General features: G+C 37.5%; 1 protein-coding gene across 7 annotated transcripts in view; it reads right to left on the bottom strand.

Annotated features, from left to right (window-relative positions):
• Positions 1-27,059, bottom strand: part of BTBD7 (BTB domain containing 7) — an 87,079-nt gene that overhangs the window by 58,259 nt on the left and 1,761 nt on the right. The window lies entirely within an intron of this gene.

Here is a 27,059-nt window from a genome sequence, read left to right on the forward strand (position 1 = left end):
CAGAGCTGCCAGCAGAAGATATATGCACTAAGATATAAAGCTCTAATATTAGAGAATAGGGTTAATAGGAATACTATATTTGTATAGCATCTGGATATATTAAATTTACCTGACTGAAAGGGATAACGGTTTAAGAGAACACACAATTTAACACCTATTATTGGAATTATTAGGAAGCCAACCAGGAAATAGTTAATCTAGCCTCATAATGAAGGATGAAGTTTTAACAAATACAGTTAAATACACACATGCAAAATCACAAAAAAACCTGCTAGAAAAAGAACTTTGTCAAGATTCCTAGAATTTATTTTCATCTCTGCTACTGACACAGCATAACCTTAGGAAAACAAGGTTAAGAAAATCACTGTTAACATTTGTGCTTCCTTCAATCTTTTCCCACTATATATATATGTATATATATATATGTATATATTTATGTGTATATATATACACGTATATATATGAGAATTTAAGCATAGAATGATCTACCTATAGTGTTCAAGACTAGGAATCCTTCTACAAAGTAGATATTATGCAAAGTGGCAGTAACTTCAATCAAATCATACACTCACACAAGCAAATTACTATTTGAAATTCACCTACCTACCAAGGAAAACACAGTATGTTAGACTTTTTACTCTGGTGCATGCTACTGAAGTCAGATGCTATGGGTAGCCAGAGACGTGACAGTGCATTCTGTAAGAAGAACTACCTAGCAAAGAATCCAGAGTTTCACATACTATTTTGTAAACACTAAATGGTACAGAAAACTACTTCCAGCAAAGTCTGTTTTCTTAAAGTCTGATGCTTAGTGTAAGTTAAATTCACAGTTTTCTATTCTTAAATATTAGTAATGTTATAGAAGGGACTGTTTTAGGTAATTTCTAACACTGTCAATTAAAAAATTTTTTTATCATTGAAGTACAGTTGACATTAAGTGTTGTCAATTCTTATAAAACAGAAATTAAATCTGCCTGTGTTAATTTTAGTTTAAACTTCAGAAACAGTTAAGTCTAATAAATCTTAGTTTTCAAATTGAGCTCCTCAAAAGCTTCAAGTTTCTATTAGGTACTTTTAGCAATTCATTAAAAGAAATTAGGGTCCTAGAAGCCAAGTTTGTGTCCTCATTTACAGGCTAAGTCCTTTTCTCACTGAAGATTTCTAGTTAAAACACAAAAATAGGGGTGCCTGGGTGGCTCAGGCCTTTAAGCATCAGACTCCTGATTTCATCTCTGGTCATGATCTCACTGTTGGTGAGATCCAGCCCTGCATGGGGCTCTGCAATGACAGTGTGGAGCCTGCTTGGGATTCTCTTTTCTTTTCTCTCTCCCGCTCCCCCCACACCCTCTCTCAAGATAAATATTTAAATATTTTAAATAATATAAATATAAATAGCACAGAGAATTCTTTCTCAAATTTGAAATAATATATTAAGAAAAATCCAGGGGCACTTGGCTGGTTCAACAGAAAGAGCCTGTGGCTCTTGACCTCGGGGTTGAGCTCAAGCCCCACATTAGGTGTAGTGATTACTTAAAAATAAAATCTGGGGCGCCTGGGTGGCTCAGTCGGTTAAGCAGCCGACTTCGGCTCAGGTCATGATCTCGCGGTCTGTGAGTTCGAGCCCCACATCGGGCTCTGTGCTGACAGCTCAGAGCCTGGAGCCTCTTTCGGATTCTGTGTCTCCCTCTCTCTGATCCTCCCCTGTTCATGCTCTGTCTCTCTCTGTCTCAAAAATAAATAAATGTTAAAAAAATAAAAAAATAAAATCTTTGTTTTGTTTTCAGAGAGAGAGAGAGAGAGAGAGAGAGCGAGCGCACATGTGAGCAGGGGAGAGGGAGAGACAGAATCCCAAGCAGGCTCCACGCTCAGCATGGAGACTAACACAGGCTTGATCCCATAACCCTGGAATCATGACCTAAGCTGGATGCTCAACTGACAGAGGCACCCTGGCACCCCCAAAATAAAATCTTAAAAAAAAAATCTAGAATAAAAACATTATGCAAAATAAAAGCCTTAGCAAAATGAGAGAGCTTTACCAAAAAGATAGGCTTTGAATGTGGAAGTAACAGATGGTAAAAAGTGCTGGTAAAGTGTCCCTACTCCAGTAGGTCTCTTCTCACTTCCTTCTTCACTCATTCTTGAAGTTACATATTGCTTCGTTGTTTTTTTTGTTTTTTTTTTTTTTTTGGTCTGCTTAAAAATTTTTTTTTAACATTTATTTATTTTTGAGAGAGAGAGAGTGATAGTGAGCGCATGTGCACAAGTGGGGTAGGGGCAGAGAGAGGCAGACAGAGGATCCGAAGCAGGCTCCAAGCCCAATGTGGGGCTCTACCTCATGAACCGTGAAATCATGACCTGAGCCAAAATCACCTGAGCCATCCAGGAGCCCCTGGTTTTTAATTTTTAATGACTGCAGAGCAAACTTGCAAACATGGCACAAAGTATGCTGCTGAAACAAAACAAGGAAGAATGGCACCATGCTTCTAGATGAAGAAAAATCAGCGTGTCCATAGTAGTGGACAGTTCCTACTCTCACTTTGTCACACTGTAACAAAGTGTGCAAATACACACAGGAGAATTATTTCCAATGAGAATTTTGTAAGGTTTGTGGGGACACAAAATACTCTTGCACTGGCCTGTCTGAAATTTAAACCATGTCAAAAATGCCTTTTTTCTTTTTCCTTTTTTTTTTTAAAGGTTAATTTTACAATGAGTGTAATTAGATATTCTAGAGCAACCGTCCAAAGGTTGCAAGACATCATCCACCCCACTGGAGACATAAGACCACCCAGCAAGCACTAGGGAAGTCACAAGCTGAGATAAGGACGCTTGGCCAATTGCCACTGTAATTAGCACCACAGGGACAGCTGGGGTCTAACCCTGGAGAGGTGACTTGAAATAAAAGTCTCGTTGGGACTTAGGGACAGAATTTTTCTTCCTCGTAGTTCCTAGTCAATAGGGATCCCCTTCAAGATGAACTGATTTGGGGCAACATTCATACTTCCTACTGGAGCTCTAATACTAAAATAAACATAGGCTCTTGGAAAGATTTAGTGGGAGAGATTTTTCTGGATCAGATATAAACCTTAAGTCTATCTTATGTCCCCAATTCCAAATCCTGGGGGTAACCCTGACTGTGCAATTACAGTACTAAAGCCATATTTCTCAAAATTCTCAGAGAACAATTTTGTTTATTTTTTATCTATTTATTTATTAAGTAACCAAAAGCCTATGCCATATGGAACAGGGTAGTATGTTATTTAGTTCTTAATCTAATCCACTGTCTTTAGATGCTGGAAATGAGAATAAGTCACAGTTTAATCTCTCCAGGGTTATTTTCACTCTAGGCAAGCTTCGTCTGTCTCCTACATAAAATAGGATGAAATCCAACGTTTGAATGATACAGCAGGAAAGGAAAGGAAAGCAAAAGAGAAGGCTTACGGGACTGGGAGAGGCCCACAGGATGCAAATGGCCCTAGAAAGCTGATAAATCCTTTTTCTAGAATCACCATTCTGGGAGAGCTCCCTCTGTTAACAGTCAATATGACCAATCTCAATAAAATCTCAGTTAAAATCAAACTGGCTTACAACAAGCTTCAGGGATTGTAGCTGACCCAACTGAGGGGAAAAATGATACTGAGGGCAACAGAATTAATCTTGGGAGAATATTTTCAGGAAAAAAAATCAACCTCTCTTGCCTTCCAAAAAAACCTAGACCAGCATTTCCAACGAGTTTTTCCAAAGCTTGGAAAATACAGGACTAAACAAAACTGATAGATTTCTTTACTTCAGAAATTTCCAGCTTATTTATTTATTTATTTATTTATGAGATTTATTGTCAATTTGGTTTCCATACAACACCCAGTGCTCATCCCAAAAGATGCCCTCTTCAATACCCATCACCTACCCTCCCCTCCCTCCCACCCTCCATCAACCCTCAGTTTGTTCTCAGTTTTTAAGAGTCTCTTATATGCTTTAGCTCTCTCCCACTCTAACCTCTTTTTTTTTCCTTCCCCTCCCCCATGGGTTTCTGTTAAGTTTCTCAGGATTCAGCATTTTTAAAGTGCGAAGGTGCACTGTGAACCTCCAAGAAGAGATATTCCGCACGATCCAAAGGAGCCTTTGCCCCCATACAGCATAATGCACTTGGATGATACACTTCAGAAAACCTTGACCTTTGCCATAAAAACACTTTTTACTGCTTTACACAGTAGAGGGAACAATGGGCATCAAGTTACCTGGGATAGAGTACTGTCGTCACTAACTTACCACTTACATGGGATAAATCATGTTTAACTTCTATGAATCTCAATTTTTATAAACTGAAACTGAGATGTAGGAGTCTCAGCATCTGTAAAATAAAAAAGCTGATACAGGGTTCCCAAAATCCAGTCAAGTTGTATGACACTGGCTTGAAAAATAAGGATGGAGCAGGGGGTTATTTTTATACTAAATGTTAGTGTACGAAGGGGGGAAAAAGGCAAGTGGATTTTGGGTTTTAAAAACATGTTTTCTTGGGTCGTCTGGGTGGTTCAGTCGGTTAAGTATCCAACTTTGGCTCAGGTTATGATCTCACAGTTCGTGGGTTTGAGCCCCGGGCCCAGAGCCTGCTTTAGATTCCGTGTCTCCCTCTCTCTCTGCTCTTCCCCTGCTCGTGCTCTCTCTTTCTCTCAAAAATAAAGAAACATTTAAAAAAAGTTTTTTAAACACATGTTTTCTCCTTACTCTGATTATTAGCTATAGTTATAGAACTATAGAAGGATATAGAAGGATAGGAATGTGGGGCACCTGTGAATATTCATGAAAAGCAATTAATAAAAGAGAAATGCTAAACTATGATAATCCCACACTCCTGTCAAATTTAAGGTAACCATATAATGTACCATCACACCAGTATACTTGAGAGTGAAAAGGGGTACAAACCAGACGGGATGCCAGAATATGTACAGCCCAGGTCTAATGGGGCCAAGTGGGAAGAAGGCCAACCCCCTACAGCTAAATCTCACACTTCCAGAGCTAGAAATAAGACAAAGTTTAAACAAACAAACAAACAAACAAACAAAAAACCAAAAAAACCCTGCTGGGGTGCCTGGGTGGCTCCAGTTGGTTAAGCATCCAACTCTTGGTTTCAGCTCAGGTCATGATCTCACAGTCTGTGGGTTTGAGCCCTGCATTGGGCTGTGCTGACAGCTTGGAGCCTGCTTAGGATTCTTTGTCTCCCTCTCTCTCTGCCCCTCACTTGTGCACATGTGCTCTCTCTCAAAAAAAAAAAAAAAAAAAAAAAAAAAAAAACTTAAAAAAGAAAAAGAAAAGAAAAATTCTCCTAAAACCCAAGTTAGAGGAATAAGACTTCCTACATCCATCTCATTCCCCAAGCATGTTTTAATATAACAACTCACATTTATTGAGGTTTTACAAAATGCCAGACTCTGTTCTTAGAACTTCACGTGAATTAACCCACTTGATTTTCCCAGTAACTTCTACTGATGAGGCTGAGAGGTTAGCAACTTGCTTAAGATTTCAGAGATACTAAGTGAAAAAGCCAGGATTACTTTGTAACCTTCAATTCTATCCTTGGATACATTCTAAAAACAACAAAACAAAGAGAAGCTGTGAACAGTTAAGTCAGAAGCAAGAGTCAGCAGTAGACCCTTGCTGTTAGAAGATCGCTTCAAAAACGTGAGACCAGATTGGAAGGGAGTTCAGAAAGCCACCAACTAGGCTCATATGTCTCCTCTGGGGCCATCTAATACAGAGGCAGAGGACCTCCACCCAGCACCGCAAACCCCACTCATTCCAATGACACATTCCAATGACACATAACAGCGTTTATGATAGTAGCAGCTTATTAAAGAAAGACAAAATTCTGTTCCATTAAACATTTATTAAGGCAGGGAAGCCACAGTGATGGAGCTGGAAAGGGCCTTCAATTTTCTTTTGGTCAACCTTGTTTTTGAAGTCAATTATAACCTCATGGAATGGGAGAAAATATTTGCCTATCATATATCTGATAAGGGATTAATATCCAAAATAGAGAACTCCTATAACTCAACAACCAAAACAGACAAACAAACAAACAAACAAACTGATTAAAAAATGGGAAAAGGTCTTAAACACATTTCTCCAAAGAAGGTATATGGATACCTAATTAGGCACATGAAAAACACCATCACTAATCAATAAGGAAATGCAAATCAAAACCACAATTTGATACCACTTCACTCCTATTAGGATTGCTATTATCAATAAAACAGAAAATAAGTGTTGGCAAGGATGGAGAAATTGAAACTTCTGTGTACTGTTGGTAGGAACATAAAATGGTATGTTGTGGAAATGGTACTGTGAGAAACAGCATGGAGGTTCCTCAAAAAATTAAAATCAGATTCACCATGTGATACAGAAATTTCACTTCTGGCTATACACCCAAAAGAACTGACAGCAGGGTTTTAAGACATGTGCTCCCATGTTCATAGCAGCACTATTCCCAGTAGCTAAAACGCAGAAGCAACCCAAGTATCTATCAACGAATGGATGAATAAGCATGAGTGGTATGTACACACAATGGAATATTATTCAGCCTTAAATTAAAAAGGACAAAGATTCTGATACACACTACAGCACATAGGAATCTTGAAGACATTATGCTAAGTGAAATAAGCCAGTTACAAATAGACAAGTATTGTATGATTCCCTTTGTATGAGGCACATAGAATAGTCAAAATTGTAGAGACCTAAGTAGAATGGCAGTTGTCAGGAGCGGGGAAAAGGGAGAGTATGAGGAGTTATTGTTTAATGGGTATAGAGTTTCAGTTGAGGAAGATGAAAGCGTTCTGGAGACAGATGGTGGTGACAGTTATACAAGAATATGAATACACGTAATACCACTAAACTGTACAGTTAAAAATGGTCAAGATGGTAAATTTTGTGTTATATATATTGTACCACAATTTAAAAAAAAGAATTATAAACATTGCTATCAAAAAACTATTGTCATCAAGAAACATACATTTTTGAAGCTTTATGGCTAAGGTTCAAAATTGACTTATCTAAGGAAATTTCTTTTCCAGGTAAAGTAAAATAGTTATTATTGGATTTCTCTTTAAGCATCAGAGACTTCATCTGAAAAAAATCTAGACAGGCAAAATCTTTCCATTTCAGGAAAGTCTCATTGTATCAACCATTAATAAAATATATACAAAGATTTCAATGTCAATTAAATAAGGAGTATTTCATAAAATTATAATATTTGCCAGAAATAATGTAGTACACTTTAAACTAATTTTTATATTTAGAAAAAAATGTTATTTGCAAACTTTTATATTTATACATTTCTGATTTTAAATTGTATAATGAAAAATTTCAAAAATACACAAAAGGTAGCATACTGAGCCTTCAAGCCGGTATCATCCAGATCTCAGAACTGTCAAAATTGTTTTGGCTTATATTTACATGTTTAAATTTGATGTATAAAGCTTACGGCTAGAATTTAAATGTTTGTTATTAGCTTCTTACATTAAAAAAAAAAAACCTGAAGAAATATATGCATATTATAATTATAATACTGATCAATAACTATGAGCCAGCCATTCTTAATCATTGAACATGAATTAATTCCTTTAATTTTTTTAAATCAGGTCTACTGCTATCCCCACTTTGCACAAGAAAAAGACAGGGAGGTTAGGAAAATGAGGCATGGAAGGTTTAGTTACTTACCCAACGTCATAGAGCTGGTAAGTTGCAGAACCAGGCTTGGCCTTAAGGCTCTTGTATCTATGGACAATATTACCTTTGTAGTTTTTTCCCCAAAATGTTTGAAGGCAAAGTTTCCAGAGCAGACAAACATAGTTCCATTCCAGAAGTGGGAAGTGAGCACACACCTGACAGTGTTACTTCTGGTGCTTAAAAGGCTCTCTCATATAAAGCAAAAAAACGACTTAACTGGAAGGGTAGCTTATGAAATCAAAGCAAAAGCACCTTTCTGGCAGCATCTGGGTGGCTCAGTTGGTTAAGTGGCCAACTTCAGCTCAGGTCATGATCTCACAGCTTGTGAGTTTGAGCCCCATGTCTGGCTCTGCTCAGAGCCTGGAACCTGCTTCAGATTCTGTGTCTCTCCCTCTCTCTCTGCCCCTACCCTGCTTGTGTTCTCTCCCTCTCTCTCAAAAATAAATATGTGCTCCTTGATGGCAGGACGACACTTGTTTATGTTTGATCATCCATCCATCCATCCATATACACCCACCCAACTCTGAGCACGGGCCATGTGCAAGGTATTCTGACAGGCCCTAGGAATACAGGGGTGATTATACCTTGAACAGGATTTCTCATTAAATTTAAGGAAAGGCTACTGTTCTGGCTTCGTAGTTTAGAGCCAGACCTTCAAGAATTAATAGGAGTGCATCAAGCAAAAAAGGAAAGGTCATTCAAGTTAGAAGAAACAAGATGAATAGATGGGAAAAAGTCCGGTCCCAGTCAGCGTCCCTGTCCCAGTTCTCACAACCCTGTACCTCTATTATCCACTAACACTGCAGTGTGATTGTATTTCTACCAAACTGAGCTTAACTTTCTTACTGACTACCCCAGAACACAAAGTAGACACAACATTCGAGTGAATAAATGTTAGCGATTATCTACCAACATTGATAAATAACGTGTCTAGGGCCTAAGGAGTACCTATGTTTAAGTGTATGGGCAGGGGCTGGGTCAAAAAGCCTCAAATCCCACACTAAAGTGTTGAGCCTTTACTCAGAACACAAGAGGGGAACCACCGATGCAAAGCACAGAACAGTGCGAGGAAAGCACCCTTACATTTGTTTTAAAAGACCACTAGATGGTCTGAATGCAGAAGATACTCGATGCAAGAAGACTTATTGGAGGATTCTTGCTATACTCCAAGAAACCGTTAATAAGGACCTGGCTTTCCTAATCCCCCAAATGAGGACACTATCGCCTACTTCACAATGTTAAAAGTAAAGTAATATGGACTGACCATGAAAAGCAGAAACAGCCCACGATAAGGGTGTTCATAAGGGGCCTGGTCTTGTGCCAGGTCTGACCTGGCCTGAATGAGAGATGTCTTAGAGATGTTGAGGTATTCTGAGATAGCTGTCCGTCGGTTTCTAGACATTTAAAGCTGAGGCCAACTCCCAGAAAGAGGTAGATAAAGGACCGATGCGGCTACACAGTGAAGATGTGAATAAGCCTCTTACTCTGCAACCTTTATCTCAGAGCTCACATTCAAAATGTCTCACGCAGACCTAGAACCTCAGAATAAGATACTCCCAAAGTAACTGGTGGAAAAATGGGAATACAGGGTTGAAAAGGTTTGGAAGCCTGACTCTCAGCTCCTGGGGGCTCTTATCTATTCCCCTTGTCTGGGCCTCTGGCAGTGGTAACTGAGATCTGGTGAGGCTGCAGGGGCCAGAACAGTGACATGAACAGCAACCAGAGCAGGAGCTGCTTGGCCCAGCCATCCCCGACCCCCAAGTCTTTGCTGTCTTCTAGCAGCTATATCCCCCAAGCTGAGGTAGCTCTTCAGGAATGGGGGAAATGTTCTCCAATAGCTAGGAAAAAGAGCCTGTAAGCCAAGGGTGGAAATGAGTATGAGGCCCTCCAAGACAGATTATAGAACTGCCCAATCAACTGTCTTATAAGATAATGGTGTCATTTAGTGCTTTTGTGTTCATGATAGGAAGACGAGTTTTGAGCCAAGCGCACAATATTTGAGTGAATAAATAAAATTGCTGTTCTAATCAGGGTCAACTGTTTTTACTGTTGGCTTAGTGGTATATAAAAAAGCAGCTCTGAATGATTCAGAGAAGGCAATAAGAAATCTCAGTCTAGATTTGAGTTTATAAATGATTTACAGAGAGAAAGAGAGCTGAAACCAGACAATATACTCGAAGCAACTGAATTTAAAAGAAAAAAACATGGAATTTCTCATAAACTCCATTCAAAGCTAAAAAAAAAACCCTCACATTTTCTGAAAACAACTTATGAAAATGTTAAAAAAAAATACAAGGACATATTTCTTGTTGATGAGTTTCTGTGGACTCTAGTGGTAGAGATGGAGAGATAAAAAACAACAACAACAACAGCAATAAACATGCTGGGTGAGCCTGATAGTAAGCCTGAGACAATGGCTGCGCACGGAGAAGAGCAGAAAACAGAACAAAACAGAAACATGAGTACAAACGCTCAAAGGTATCCTCATCCAAGGCAGTCTTCTTAAGGACATCAAATTCCAAACTACTGGAACATCAAGGGAATAGTCATGTGAATGGTTCCATGAATTATTTAAGTTGTTATAAATGGGGAAATAATAACAATTTAGAAGTTAGAAAGAATTCCGTATTAAAATTTTATTTTTCCTCACATCCATCAGACTAGAAGAGTCCAAATAGATATGGGAGAAAACCCCATTACTTTAAATTTTCAGTGAAAAGGGATGGCAAGCTACCTATAATGGGGCATTAGCCTTAATAAGGGCCACTCATTCTGAAACTTGTATAATTTTTGTTGACATATCAAATGAAGAGTGTTCCTCCTAATTTTCTTCTGAAGTCTGTAGTTAGAAAGAAAGAATTTTGTACACAGAGGTGCTAGTAAAAGAAACTGGTTTGATGATGAACAAGTTTTGAGAAACGTCAGCTAGAAAAGAAAGACCTCTAGCAGAGGCACCAACAAGGACTCTTCGGTAAAACAAGAAGTAGAAAATCAGACAAAACTCTTACCCTCATAATGATTATTTGAGGCCTTTCTTGGAACTATGGTAAAAATTTTTTCCTCTCCCCTCCCTTGACTCCACTGCTCATCCTGTGCTACCCACTTGCTGCAGAAGAAACACAGGAAGAGGATATTACAGTCCAGATATATAAGACTGAAACAGATATTCTAGGCCCTGTTTATGCAATGTAAGTCTGCATCTTAAAACACTATTTTGCGTTTGTTTAGGAGATCTAGTAATAAAAAATTGAGATAATCCCTATGAAGTCCTTACCACAGAACATCTCAAATCAGTGAGGGGATGATGAAAGGAAGAAGGGAATAATGATGAGGTCTCTACCTTGCATGACCAGTTGGTCAGCAATGCTATGAACCTAGAAGAAACACAGGGTATACAATATGTCGGTAAACTAGAGTAACAAGGAAAATGGGTTTAGACATTTAAAGCTGAGGCCAATTCCCAGAAAGAGGTGGATAAAGGACCGATGCGGCTACACATTCCAAAAATGTGGGGAAATAGGTTCAAGAATTCCTTATACTTACATAAATGGTTTAGAAAAAAAAAAGCTTAGGGTGGAAAGGCACCATCATGGGGTGAAAGTGCCCAAGATTAGTGAGATACTGTAATGGGATAATGAGAAACTTGTTATATCACCTGCAGGAAATTACTTTCCATTGGTACCAATGTACATTGATCACAAATACTACTCACCCACTGACCCTTTGCTTCTTACTCACAGAAGCTAATGATTACTATCTGATTGTTTTCTTCACATTCACCATGTGTGTAAGATGTTGAGTGCTCAATAAATATGGAGATGAAACGCTGGTTCGGGGCTCTTGTCTCCTCTAGAACATTAGCCTCTCTCATATTCAATTCTGCATCCGCTCTCTTGCTGGACAAGAGAGAATTCCAGACTCACAGTCTGTGACACAAAGAGACATACTAAGGAAGAAATAATACAAACACCATACATAAAGGAAGAAGTCTAAAAACAAGATATTCCTAGCTTTCGATTCTAGAGGGAACCCTCAGATATTTATTACAATACAGCATTCTTTCAATATGATCATTTACTTCTGAGAAAATGATTTCTAAATGTCCTATCAATATTTGCAAAAGATAGAGAGTTTAAGAAGTGACAATGTTCCTTTTCTTTTTTTTTTTTTTAAAGTAAGCTCTATGCCCATGTGGGGCTTGAACCCATAACCCCGAGATCAAGAGTCACATATTCTACTGACTGAGCCAGACAAGCTCCCTGACACTGTTCATTTTTTGAGGCCTAAAGCCATCTCTGGCATAACTTCATTACTGCATAGTGCCCGATGAAACAAAGGTGATATTGAAGCTTTCCTCCAATCCTTAACATGTTTGAGTCCATGTGCTCTAACAGTATCTGTAGTACTGTCATATATACTATCAGTAAGATATGCTGGATATTAAAGCATTTTATTAACTAAGACTTTTAGGCTTCTTGAAACAGATTCTCTTTATCAGTTGTCTCATTTATGCCTTCTCTGAACAGAAGATAATACCCTCTGGGTTCACTGTGCCAAGAAAATTATACCTTAGAGGAAGAAGATATGTCTTCCATGTGGTAATCATTATTGGAATGTTTTGTCAGCAGAAATATTTTGCCAGCATCTTCCACTCCACAAGTGAATAGATGTATGATATTTTCTAGAATCATTAACAGAATATACCAATAAATTTCCTTCACGTTTTTTCCATCTTAAGTTTTCCCTTACTTTCTTTCTAATGAGCTATCTTAAACCAATTCATTTCTTTATATGGATACTGGGTACTGATTGAGATAGACAGGTCTTCATTTGACTCCTGAGTCATCTCATTAAAAAGCACTGCCTGCCCCTACCTCAGGCCTGTTATTACCTTTGCCTGGGACACTTTTCCACAAAGTCCTCACATGGATCACTCTCTCGTTTTAGTCAGATCTTTGCTCAAGTGCCATGCCCTCAAAGAGGCTTTCCCTAATTATCCTCTAGAAAACAACATGCCATCTTATCCCATCATTCTCTATCCCCTTTCTTCAGTTTATTTTTCTCTACAGCACTTTTCAGCACTTGAAATTATATACTTGTTTCTTGTTAACAGTCTCACACTACAATGTAAGCTTCATGAGAGCCAGAACTTCATGTATTCAACATTAAATCCTTAGCAAATATAACAGTGCCTGGCAAATATGAGGTACTGAGTTGAAAACTGCTGAATGAAAGTAATTTTTTAAAAATAAACATTACAAAAGGAAAGACCTGCTTATAATTATTCTTTAAGCTTTTCAATCCAAAAATAGTTTCTGAAGATCCACTGGATATAGTCGAAGCCTTTAGAAGACTGTGATTTAAAAACTGCACTAGTATTTGGGAAGGGGAGAAAAAAAAAACTTCCTAGAAAAAAGACCCCTGAATCCCAGGGTACATACAGCCTTAAATAGGGCACTCTGTTGGGATGTTGCAAAATGCAGAATGAAATAATTAGCTAAAAAACCCATACTGGTTCCTCAAGAAATTAAACATGGAATTACCATATGATCCAGCAATTATACTTCTGTGTATTGAAAAAATGAGAACAAAATGAAAACAGCCACTCGAGCAGCTATTTGTCCACCCATGTTCATAGCAACATTATTCACGATAGCCAAACGGTGGAAGCAAATTAAGTATCCATCGGCAGATGAATGAACAAAATGGTATATAACATATAATGGAGTATTATTCAGCCTTTAAAAGGAAGGAAATTCTGACAACACGCTACATCATGGGTAAACCTTGAGGACATTATATTAAGTGATATTTCAGTCAATGGAGGACAAATATTGTATGATCCTATTTTACATGAGGTACTCAGGGTAGTCAAAATCATAGAGATAGAAGGTAGAATGGTGGTTACCAGGGGCTGGGAAGTTAGCATTTAATGGCTATAGAGTTTCAGTGGGAAAGAAAAAAGTTCCAAAGACGGATGGTGGTGATGGTTGAATAAAATGTGAATGTACTTAAAGTCACAGACTGTACACTTAAAGCTGGTTAAAATGATAAATGCTATGTTATATATATATTTTAACCATAATTTAAAAAGTAAATGGAAAAAAATCTCCATTAAAACAGAAAAACAATGTCTTTCCCTTTTCAATATTCTTTTTGTGAATACAGTGAAGGTATCTTATAAGAGGGACTCAGAGTTTACAAAGTGCTTTTCACACAGTAATTCATTTTATTCTCACATCAAGTCTTCCATGTAGACAAGCTTCATTCTCTAATCCCTGAATAAGGCAAGGAATGCAAAAAGTGACTTATCCAAAGTAAATATATTGTAAAATGGCAAAGCCAAAACTAGATCCCAGGCATTCTGATCTCTAATCTAGTGTTTTGTCTCCTGAACAAGAAAGCTCTTCAAGTCTTCAGTCCTATACCAATCTTTCTGAACAGAAGAGCAAAGTCTTCTTTATGCTTCTCTATGTCTACTGACTGCTGTTCTTGTTATTCAAGTCTCAAATTGCTAGTTTCTACTTAATCACTCAATTACGGTTAAGGGATAAATCTTAATCTCTAGTGTTGTACCTTGTTGGTAAACAAAAAAAAAGTTTCCAGATTGTAGGTTATACTCTATAAATATCAACCCTCCCTAGTGACTACACTTCTCTATTTTCATTCCTTCCTATTACTTTTTTCATCCTTTGCAGAAGGTACCTTTGCAATTTCTGTAATGAGAAAAAATGTACAAAAATAGAGAAAATAGTAAAACAATCTCTGCCCATCAATAATTATCAATCTGTGAACAGTCTTGTATCATTATATCCCAATCCATTCTCTACCCAACCCCTCTATTATTTGAAACAAATTCCAGACAGCATATATTATTTCATCTATAAATATTTCTTTATACATCTCTAAGAGAAGGATGTAAAAGAACAACTACAGTACTATTATTACATCTAAAGCAATGAACAATAATTCCTTAATATGAATTGCCCAGGTAGTGTTCATATTTCCACAACTGCTTTATTTTTTCTTAGTGTGACTGTGGATCCAAATAAGGTCTATACACTGTGACTCCATGACCATGTCTCTTAAATATGTTCCTTCCCCCCTCACTCTTTTTCCCCCTTGCAATTTGTTGTTGTTGTTGTTGTTAAAAATATCAGATTATCTCGTAGTTTCCCACAGTATAGATTTTGCCAAATGCATCACCAGGATGTAGTTTAATGTATTTCTCTGGCAAATACAGTATTTACTGTAATTGATAGAACTAGTGATTTGATCAGATTCAGGATCGTTTTTGTACTTTTAAAGTTTATTTTGCCAAGACTGCTTCACAGGTGGTGATGTGTAATTCCAACAATAGGTACAAAGGGTCTACTTCTCAGTCTATGATATTAAAAATTATCAATGATCACCAACTAGAATTATTAATTAATTAGGAGTTGCAACATGGTGATGTTCTATCATCTCTTTATTCATTAGCTGGAATACTTCTGCAGGAGAAACTCATTATTCAGTTGTCTGATCTACGGTTTACACAAAAAAGGCAGAAAAAATAAATGATTCCTTACCTGTATTTACTAATTTTCAAAAACAATGAACTTTCCAGCATTCTCTAAAGATGATCAGCAAGTTTAAAAGATTTTTATGTATTTGTTAATTTAAATATATTTAATGTATTTCAATCCTCTGTAATTATCCTTACTGATGCTCAAATTGCCCCATATTTAGATAGTGGAAGCTTACTTAAATTGGCTCTTGAGATCTTATAACACAATACTACTTGTCTCTGATAACTTCTTTGTTTTCTGGGATTACATCTTATTCCAGACATATCTTGTATTATTCTATCCTTAAACCTGGAATCAGTCATTTCTTTAAAGAAGTTCTCATTTCTTTCGGTGGGAAATGGTATTTAGAAACCACAATCTGGGTGCTAGGGGAGCTAAGTGCCTTTTAAGTATACAGATCGGTAATTTTATACACACATATCTATATAAGCACGTACATAAATACAGACACACATATATCATGAGTTTATACTGATGCTTCCAACTCAAATTCAAATTTATAGGGTTTTTACTTAATCTCATGAATCTTTCATTTTTTTCTCCCTTCTTACGTGCCAAAACCCTATTCCCAATGCTGCCTACATAACTATTCCTTTACTTCATCCTACAGTATACATGAAACAGCTGAGAATTAAAATGTCAGTACTGGGGCATCTGAGTGGCTCAGTTGGTTAAGTGTCTGACTCTTGATACTGGCTCAGGACTCCACACTGAACACGGGGCCTGCTTGGGATTCTCCTACTACCTTGGTCTCTGACCCTCGTCCACTCAAGCTCATTCTCTCTCTCAAAATAATAAACATTAAAAACATATATACATCAATACTATCTACCACCAACAATATGATAAATGAAAATCACTTTATGTTTATTTATTACAATTCTTTCTACCCTTAGGATATTACCTAACTCAAGATATCCTACAAATTACTGTGTATGTGAGTCACTTAGAATAGTTTACTGTGTGATTATATCATTAACAGACACTTTGTAAATTTTATGTTACTTTTGATTTTTAGGCATTGAGTTTTTAATTTAGCTTTTACATAAAATATTTAGATGGGTTTAAAGTCAAAGCCACATAACAAGATATGTTCAAAAACCACTAGTTGCTCTCCCTGTCTACTCTAATTTCATTCCTCCCTGCCCCATAGGTAACTTTACTAATTCTTTTTTTCTACCCCACATGTCAGAGTTCTCGGTCAGACTTGAAAACACTTTAAAACAAGTCCTTGGCAACCTCCAAGTTATTCTTGGTGACCTTGACATCCCTCTGGCCATAATCTTGGGACCAAAAGGGCATATAAAAAGTCACCTTTACTAATACTTCTATTTAATACCTCAAATTCCCTCTTTTTTGGTTACTGTGTTCTACCTCCCTACTACAAGCAATAATGAAATTAGCTAGTAAGTTCTTTCTTCTCTCCACTCTGGCATCTAATTTTAAATAATATATTAAAAAAAATTTTTTAACGTTTATTTATTTTTGAGAGACAGAGACAGACAGATCATGAGCAGGGGAGGGGCAGAGAGAGGGAAACACAGAATTGGAAGCAGGCTCCAGGCTCTGAGCTGTCAGCACAGAGCCTGACGCAGGGCTCAAACCCACAAACCATGAGATCACAACCTGAACCAAAGTCAGAGGCTCAACCGACTGAGCCACCCAGGTGCCCCTAATAATATATTTTTATTTACAGTTAATACCTAACAGGTACTCAGTGAACTTACTCTACTTTTTATAGATTCTCCCCACATTTTTGATAATTAAACTTTATCTACAGAATTAAACCATTGCGTGTTACATACTATACTGTCTTTTCGATCTTAGTTCCACCATCAAAAAATGTATTTAATGTCCATTACCAGTTTAAAAGTGTTATTCAGAATACAGGTCCACAATCCCTTATCAGACAGAAACCTCTGGAGCTAGATATGTTCTAAAATTCAGCCTTTTTTCTTTCTTTCTTTTTGAAGAAGATAACAGAGTATGTGGATTATTTACTGTATATTATGTAAATACCTCAGTTATATTTAACATAGCACCCCATAATCAAATTAGTATTTTATAGTAAAGTATATTAAATATTTAAACTAAGCTATGTTAGTTTAGATCAGGTTTTGTCATGAAATGAATCCATGTCATATCGCTGTTTGCCATCAAAGGAGTCTCCCTAAGAAATGGTTTTCAGAACTTCTGGAAATTCAAATTATAAATTGTTAACAGAGTATCGACCTGTGTAGTTAGTAGCTTAAGATCATATATTAAAAGTAGTATTTCCCAGAGCGCTTGGGTGGCTCAGTCAGTTAAGTGTCCAACTCTTGGTTTCAGCTCAGGTCATGATCTCATGGTTCATGAGATCAAGCCCTGTGTTGGGTTCTGCACTGACAACATGGAGCCTGTTTGGGATTCTCTCTCTGTCTCTCTCTCTGCCCCTCCTCCCCACTACCCTGTGTGTGTGTGTGTGTGTGTGTGTGTGTGTGTGTGTTTGCACATGCATGCTCTCCCTCTCTCAAAACAAAGTTTATTAATTTTTTTCATGTTTATTTATTTTTGAGAGAGGGGGAGGGGCAGAGAGAGAGGGAGACAGAGGATCTGAAGCAGGCTCTTGCTGACGCAGAGAGCTGATGCAGGACTCGAACCCACAATCTGTGAGATCATGACCTGAGCTGAAGTCAGATGCTCAACCAACTGAGCCACCCAGGCACCCCAACAAACTTTAAAATAAGTAAATAAAAACAGTATTTCCCCAATCCAACCAAAAAAGTCAAGTCAGAAAACATCTTTATTTATGTTAAATGGAGGTATCTTTTTTTGTATGGTTGACATACAATGTAATATAAATTTCAGGTGCACAACATAGTGAGTCAACATTTCTACACATTCATTACCCAATGTTCACCATGATAAGTGTAGCTACCATGAAGATATCTTTTAAAATGCCATTTTTCTATAAAATTCCATTGCATTACCAAAAATAGAGATTACTTGTTAGAGTTTTGCTTAGGAGAATCTTATTAAGCCCATGTGGGTTTTTTCTAATATAACCTATTGTAATTCAAAGCAGCTGTCAGTCCCCTGCTGATACTTTTATTTCCTATTAAAAATGCATTCTTAAAAGAATATAAAAGTACATCACATTCCACTAACCTATACAACATCCTTTTAAGTGTAACCATTAGAATTTTTAAAATTAGAAATTGAGGGAAAGAATGCAGAGAAATGAGCCTGGCTCTTACAACTCTGGCTCTACCACAGAGAGTCATAGCTTAATTTTAGGATGGGAGGTATCTGAGTTTTTGATAATAAAATTAAAATTATATAAAATTTTTCTAAGTTTATTGGGGGGGGGGAGAGAGAACACAAGTGGGGAAGGGGCAGAGAGAAGGAGAGACAGAATCCCAGGGCAGAGCCTGATGTGGGGCTCAAACTCACAAACTGTGAGATCATGATCTGAGCAGAGATCAAGAGTCAGCCACTTAACCGACTCTGCCACCCAGGCACCCCAAATTTATTATATTCTTAGTGTTCTCTTAGCATTTCTAGTTATGAAATACTTCTTAAATAAAATGACCACTTTATAAATGTACATCTTGGGGAGCCTGGGTGGCTCAGTTGGTTGAGCGTCTGACTTCGGCTCAGGTCATGATCTCTCTGTTCCCGAGTTCAAGCTCTGTGTTGGGCTCTGGGCTGACAGCTCAGAGCCTGGAGCCGGCTTCAGATTCTGTGTCTTCTTCACTGTCTCTCGGCCCCTCCCCCACTCACACTCTGTCTTTCTCACCCTCTCTCTCTCAGAAATAAATAAACATTTTAAAAAATGTATATTTCACATGGTCTGAAATTTGTTATCTTTTAGCTATTTAAATGATTTTAAAAGGATAATATCTAAGGAGTCATGGACAACCTGGGAACAGTCACTACAGTATTTTGTAGATCACCACTCTAAATAAGTTAAGAAAATCAAAACCAATAAAAGAATAATTAAAAGAGATATTCAATTATTAGAGACGATTTTTAAGCATAGTTATAGTAGTCTCCCTCATCCATGGGTTCACTTTCTGTAGTGTATTGTCAGTCAGAAGGTCAACAGCAGCCTAATGCTGTGTTACAGCGCCTATGGTCACTGACTTCACTTCACCTCATCACATAGGCAGTATAACAGTAAGTACTTTACAGTACAGTAAGATATTTTGAGAGGGAGAGACCACATTCACATAACTTTTATTACAGTATATTGTTACAATTCCTCTATTTTGTTATTATTGTTGTTAATCTCTTAGTGCACCTAATCTATAAATTAAACTTCATCCCAGGTATGTACATATAGGAAAGATCTTAGTATATATAGGGTTCAGTACTATCTGCACTTTCAGGAATCCACTAAGAGTCTGGGAACATATCCCCCATGGATAAGGGAGGAGGGCTACTGTGACTACAATTCACTATGTTGAACTATCATTTATTTGACTCAAGCCAACAAATGGTGAAGTATACCAAATCAGGAATTTTAACTCTCCTTTTCCACCCTTCCTCTTCTGTCAGACTTTATTGTTGAAGCATGTGACAAAACTATGACTCTGTAATTAAGGTTATAATGAAATTTCTCTGTCACAAGATATTACTAAAATTTGCTATAACTCATCTAGTTCTGCCACAAAGCTTTTTTTTTTTTTCTTCTTACCAGAAAAGTTCTGTGTATACTCAAGCAAGCAAGAAATATTTTGGGAAAGTCTGAAGGCAAGAATAATTAGGTCTTCTTATGAGGTATATTATGGAATTTTTCTCTAAAGAACAATTCACAAATAAATCCCAGAAAAAACAGACCTGAATATAATTTCAAAATATAGGGAACAAATACACATATTATGCTTGAAGTTAGTTCTGGCATTCAAGTCTCCTCCTAAAGAAGGAAGGAAGGAAGGAAGGAAGGAAAGAAGGAAGGAAGGAAGTTGCAGGGTAAAAACACAATTCATTATTGCTCCTTCCAGGACTCCTACTTTAAGTTAGATTTTTCATAAAATTCAAGGCACTGTGGCCAGAGAGGCTGTCAAATTTTTTATTTAAGTGAACATTTTTAGAAAATAATTAAAGGCAAGCAAAGAACATTTTGCATGTCTAGTCTAATTGATTTCTCCATTTCACTTTAAAGATAATAACATACCTCATGTTTATTTAAAAATTGTTGGGGCGCCTGGGTGGCGCAGTCGGTTAAGCGTCCGACTTCAGCCAGGTCACGATCTCGCGGTCCGTGAGTTCGAGCCCCACGTCAGGCTCTGGGCTGATGGCTCGGAGCCTGGAGCCTGTTTCCGATTCTGTGTCTCCCTCTCTCTCTGCCCCTCCCCCGTTCATGCTCTGTCTTTCTCTGTCCCAAAAATAAATAAAAAACATTGAAAAAAAATTAAAAAAAAAATAAATAAATAAAAAAAATAAAAATTGTTTACAAAACCCTTTTTCATCCTGACAATGCATTGCCGAATATCTATAACGTAGCAGACACTGTGCTGCATCCTGTAAGCCAAGGCTCAAAGTACACAGAGTTACATGGAGGAGTCAGACATACAAGCAAATGATTATAGTACAGTTGCAACAGGGCTGGAAGAGTGGGCCAAAGTACTCGGGGAATGAGTGTATGACTACTGGTCAAGGTCATATTTGAACTGGGTCTTGAAGAATAAACACAACTGTATCAATCAAGAGATTTTTGATGGCAAATAACTCCAAAGAAATGGCTTCAACAATAAGGAATTGATCTGTTAGGTGGAGAAGTCCCATGGCAGGGAAAGGCCCAGACCCCCAGTACACTATGTGTCTAAAATTATGTTATCTTGGACCTACATTCATTCTCTCTGCTCTATCATCTTCCAGGCACGCTTCATCATCCCTTGGGGTTGTAAGACAGCTGCCAGTGGCAACTGGAGTCACATGTTCTCTTGTTCATACACAACAGGAGAAAAAGTCCTGTCCCCCAGAAAAAGGTCTCCTTCCTTTCAATCAACAGTTTACAGGGAAATGACCTGGCTTGGAGTAATCAAAATCCACCCCTGCAATGGATGATGAATCACCTTCTCAGAGTTTCCTGGATGACAAAGAAAAAGAACTCCAAGCACTGGGATAAACACATGAGATACAGAAGCACAGGAACAAGAAACAGCTTGGTAAGGCTGGAGTGATGGGAAACGGAAGGTTGGACACAGTCCACAAACTCTGTGAGTTTGGACTTTATCCTATAAGCAATGGGAGGTTAACACAGGTTTTTTAAGTAGGGAAGTAACATGCCCCAATTGGGTTTTTTAGAAACATAAGTGTGGTAGCAATATAGAGAATAGAGAATTAGGGGGACAGTGGGAAAACAAATGGCAGAGACTTGGTTGGTAGATGTTCAATAAATAGTTCAGACTAGTAACAGGGAGGGAAACAACTGAAGAGCAAACATAAGGTGGCAAAGCTGCTCTGTAAAACGTTGTGATGTACATGTGTGCACGTGTGTGAGTGTATACACACACACACAGACTCTTGAGGAAAATGAAGCCTCAGACCGGTTAAAGGGCTTGCTTAAGATCACAAACCTATAAACAGTAGTCAGAATCTGACTGGAGGTTTGATTCCTAGTCCAATGTTCTTTTACATAACAACTATATCTAAAAACTCCAACAATGCTCAAAAGACTTTTTTGAATCCTGTGATGTAAAGGATGCTCTATGTTCTGCATTAAAGTGATTCCTATTTATTCCAACCTTAACATAAGGTTCACTACACATATTCAGTATCAATTTACATAACTTAGTACATTATATATTTTTGAAATTTCTATATTAAGAAATATTTTTCATAAATTTTTTGTAAAAAATTATAAAATCTTTTATAAAAAATTATTTTAATGTTTATTCATTTTTGAAAGACAGAGAAAGAGCACAAGCAGGGGTGGGGCAGAGAGGGAGGGGGACACAGAATCTGAAGCAGGCTCCAGGCTCTGAGCTGTCAGCAAAGAGTCCAACGTGGGGCTCAAACTCACAAACCGCGAGATCATGACCTGAGCCAAAGTAGGACACTTAACCTACTGAGCCACCCAGGCGCCCCAAAACTGTCAAATTTTAAAATTTAAATTAATTTTTAAAAATTAAAAAATAAAGGATACTAAAAACCACTGAAGCTTGCATTAAAAGAATTTTGAACTTGTTTTGCAAATAAACTAGGTACTGAATATTTGAATTTCATTATAAATCTGGAGTCAACACGCACCTGAAAAGTTTCTTCTAAGTTATGCATCCCTTTGAAACTTTGGATTCTGATAAGCAATTTCCACTATCATCAACTTAAAAAGAAAAATGTTGCCTTTTTTTTTTTTTAAAGTGTTCATTTACTTTTGAGAGAAAGAGAGAGAGAGGCAAAGGTGTGAGCAGGGGAGGGGCAGAAAGAGGGAGACACAGAATCCAAAGCAGGCTCCAGGCTCTGAGCTGTCAGCATAGAGCCCGACTCAGGGCTCGAACTCACAGACCATGAGATCATGACCTGAGCTGAAGTCGAACGCTTAACCAACTGAGCCAACCAGGCACCCCTGGCCTCACTCTTAAAGACACTTGTTTTAGAAAAAGTCACTTGCCTATTTCTTTTCATAGCAGAGAAGTCTGATTTTGTTTTGTTACCATTGTACCAAGACTGGGTTCAGGGAAGATGGCTTAAAATAAAATAAGATAAAATAAAATAAAAATACTTTGTCATTAAAAAATATAAGCATATAGTTTTTAGCTTATGTGGTTAAATTTTAAGTCTTCTGCTTATATCAATTAATAACTTCAATGAGCACCTATGTCCTGGCACTATGCCAGATGCTGGGAACACAGCTGTGAGCAAAATTATACTATAGTTATATTCAGGAATATATTTGTATGATTATTTGATTAGTGTCACTTTTCCCTACTGAATTAAGCCAAAACATGACTGCAAATGTAGAGAGACAATGCCTCAAACACCAACTGGGCATTAATATGTTACTTTGCCAATGACAGCAGAATTTTCCCTTTCACCAGGCTAGAGATGCTCTCAGCACCTATAACTGAATCTTTTTTTTCATTAAAACATACCTGCTAAAACACTCTAGCAAACCAGGAACATAAGGAAACCATTTCAACATAATAAAGGTCATAATAAAGGAAAACCCACAGCTAACATCATACTCAATGGTCAAACACTGAACATTTTTTCTCTAAGATCAGGACAAGGATGTACATTTTCACCACTTCTATTCAATATACATAGTGCTGGAAGTCCTAGCCAGAACAATTAGGCAAGAAAAAGAAATAATAGGCATTCAAATTGGAAGGAAGAAATAAAATGATCTTTGTCAAAGACACTATCTTACATGTAGAAAACTAGATTACACACACACACACAAGCCTGTTAGAACTAATGAATGCTTTCAATACAGCTGCAGGATGCAAAGATTAACATACAAAAATGAGCTGTGTTGTAAATATCAATAATGAACAATCCAAAGAGGAAATTAAAATATCAATCCTATTTATGATAGTTTCAAAAAGAATAAAATACTAAGGAATAACCTTAACCAAGGAGATGAAAGACTTTTACACTTAAAAGTTTTACACTTAAAACTACAAAGTTTTGTGGGAAGAAATTAAAGATACATATAAATTGAAACACATCTGGAGTTTATGGACTGTAAGATTTAATATCAATGTCAATATTGCTCCAATCTATAGATTCATTGCAGTCCCTATCAAAAAAATCTCAATGGCATATTTTTTTTTAATTTTGGGGAAATAAAAAAACCCATCCTAGAATTCATATGGAATCTCAAGGGACCACAAACAGCCAAAACAATCTTGAATTAGAACAATGTTGGAGGTCTCACACTTCCTGATTTCAAAATTACTATAAAGCTACGGTAATCAAAACAATGTGGTATTGGCATACAGACAGACTCACAGACCAACAGAATAGAGAGTTCAGAAATAAAGCCATGCACAGTATAATCAAATCATTTTCAGTAAGGGTGCCAAAATCATTCAGTGGAAAAAAGACAGTCTTTTCAACAAATGGTGCTGAGAAAAACTGGATACCCACATGCAAATATCTAAATGTATGACTTTTCCAGGGGGGAAAGCTTCATAACTTTGGATCTGACAATGATTTCTTGCATATAAGACCAAAAGCATAAGCAACAAAGAAAAAATACATAAACTGGGCTTCATCAAAATTAAAAACTTTTGTGTGTTGGGGCACCTGGGTGGCTCAGTAGGTTAAGCGTCCAACTTTGGCTCAGGTCATGATCTCACAGTTTGTGGGTTTGAGCCCAGAGTCAGGCTCTGTGCTGACAGCCTGGAGCCTGCTTCAGATTCTGTGTCTCCCTTGCTCTCTGCCCCTCCCCCGCTCATGCTCTCTTGCTCTCTCAAAAACAAATAAAACGTTAAAAAATTTTTTTTAACTTTTGAGCATCAAAGAACACTCAACAGAGTGAAAAGGTAATCCACGGAATAGCAGATGATATTTTCAAATCATATGTCTGATAAGGAATTGGTATCTGGAATATATAAAGAACTCCTACAACTCAACAACAAAAAAGCAAACAACTAGATTAAAAAATGGTAAAAGAATTTACTAGATGTTTCTCCAAAGAAGATATACAAAAGACTGAGAAGCACAAGAAGAAATCATTATTAGAGGAATACGAATCAAAACCACAATAGGGGCACCAAACTGGCTCAGTCAGTAGAACATGTGACTCTAGGTCTCTGAGTTGTGAGTTCAAGCCCCATGATGGGTGTAGAGATTACTTAAAAAAATAAATAAATAAAAATAATAATAATTAAAAAGCCTAAAATGACAAATCACTTCATACCCATTAGGATGACTAGTATCCAAATAACAGAAAACAACAAGTGTTGGTGAGAATTGGAGAAATTGGAGCCCTTGTGCACTGCTGGTGGGAATGTGAAATTTTCTGGGTTATACCCCAAACAAATGAAAGCGTGGATTCAAACAGATACTGTACATGCATACAATGAAATAGTATTCAGCCTTAAAAAGGAAGGAAATTCTGAAAAATTCTCCAACATGAATGAATCTTAAAAACATGCTAAATGAGGGGCGCCTGGGTGGCTCAGTTGGTTAAGCGTCCGACTTCGGCTCAGGTCACGATCTCGCAGTTCGTGGGTTCGAGCCCCGCGTCAGGCTCTGGGCTGACAGCTCAGAGCCTGGAGCCTGTTTCAGATTCTGTGTCTCCCTCTCTCTCTGCCCCTCCCTCATTCATGCTCTGTCTCTCTCTGTCTCAAAAATAAATAAACGTTAAAAAAAAAAAAAATTTAAAAAAATGTAAATGAAATAAGCCAGTCACAAAAGGACAAATTTTATAGGATTCCACTAAAATGAGGTACATAGAGTAATCAAATTCATAGAGACAAAAAGTAGAATGATGGCTGCCAGGGGGTTGGGAGTAAAGGGAAATGAAATAGGAGTTAAGCGTTTAATAGGTAAAAGGTTTCAGTAGGGGATGATGAAAAGGTTCTGGAGATGGATGGTGGTGATGCCTCCACAACGATGTGGATGTACTGAATGCCACAGAACTGTATACTTAAAACCAGTTAAAATGTCAAGTTTTATGTTTATGTATATTTTATCACAATAAAAACAAAAACACCTGCCACACATCCTTCCTACTGAGTCTATCCTCGTCTGGGGTCTCATCTCTTCATATTTAGGTAACTGCAACAGCTACTGTCATTGCTGGCTCATTCCATTCTGTCCTCATTCAAGCTCAACCTGTAGATCACAGACAGGTCCATCTTGCTGGTTTATCGCATTAATATGGGGCTTCCAACCTTCCAAAGGCTCCCCATATCTTGCCCAAGAGGATAAAAATCCAAATCTCCTCAAACTAGTACTCAAACCCTTCTACAGATATCCTTCCAACTGTGTGATTTTTTTTTCCTTTTAGCCTCCCAAATTCAGTTGTCAGCTCATCCTAGTTTCCCTCTATTCCCCTCCCCCAAAGCTAATCTCCACATCATATTCTCGCTTTTCTCTCACAGAGTAACTGCTCCAGTATCTCTGTAAATCTAAACCCTCACAGGCTAGCTCAGGTCCCAAGTGTTCCAGGAAGTTCTTTAGACTCCTAAGGCTCACTCGTCTCCCTCTAACCAGAACACCTACAGCATTCTCTGTATTCATAGAATGTACTAGATTGTCTTCTAGAGTCATAAGGGTACACCTTATCTTTCCTGAGGGCAAAGTTTATATACTACACTTCTTTCTTTTCTACTATAGCAACTAATATAATGCAAAATGCAAAGCAGACTTTCAATAATTACAATTAATTACAGTGTAATTAATTGAACACAAGGTACAACTTTGATATGTGAGTTTCACTGACTGGAATGTGATCAGAATCATTTAAGTTTGCATTTCTGAAGGTTAACCCATGACACACAACAAAGAAGACTCTTGTAATTCATCAAGAAAATAGATGGAAACTAGGCAGTATTAATCTAGCAAATGCAACACCGGTGTTTTAAATCTTAAAATGTGGGGCGCCTGGGTGGCTCAGTCGGTTAAGCGTCCGACTTCGGCTCAGGTCATGATCTCACGGTCCGTGAGTTCGAGCCCCGCGTCGGGCTCTGGGCTGATGGCTCAGAGCCTGGAGCCTGCTTCTGATTCTGTGTCTCCCTCTCTCTCTGCCCCTCCCCCGTTCATGCTCTCTCTCTCTGTCCCAAAAATAAATAAACGTTAAAAAAAAAAAAAAACTAAAAAAAAAAAAAA

The sequence above is a fragment of the Panthera onca genome, chromosome B3, assembly GCF_046562875.1.
Source record: "Panthera onca isolate mPanOnc1 chromosome B3, mPanOnc1 haplotype 2, whole genome shotgun sequence".
In the NCBI taxonomy this organism is placed as follows: domain Eukaryota; kingdom Metazoa; phylum Chordata; class Mammalia; order Carnivora; family Felidae; genus Panthera; species Panthera onca.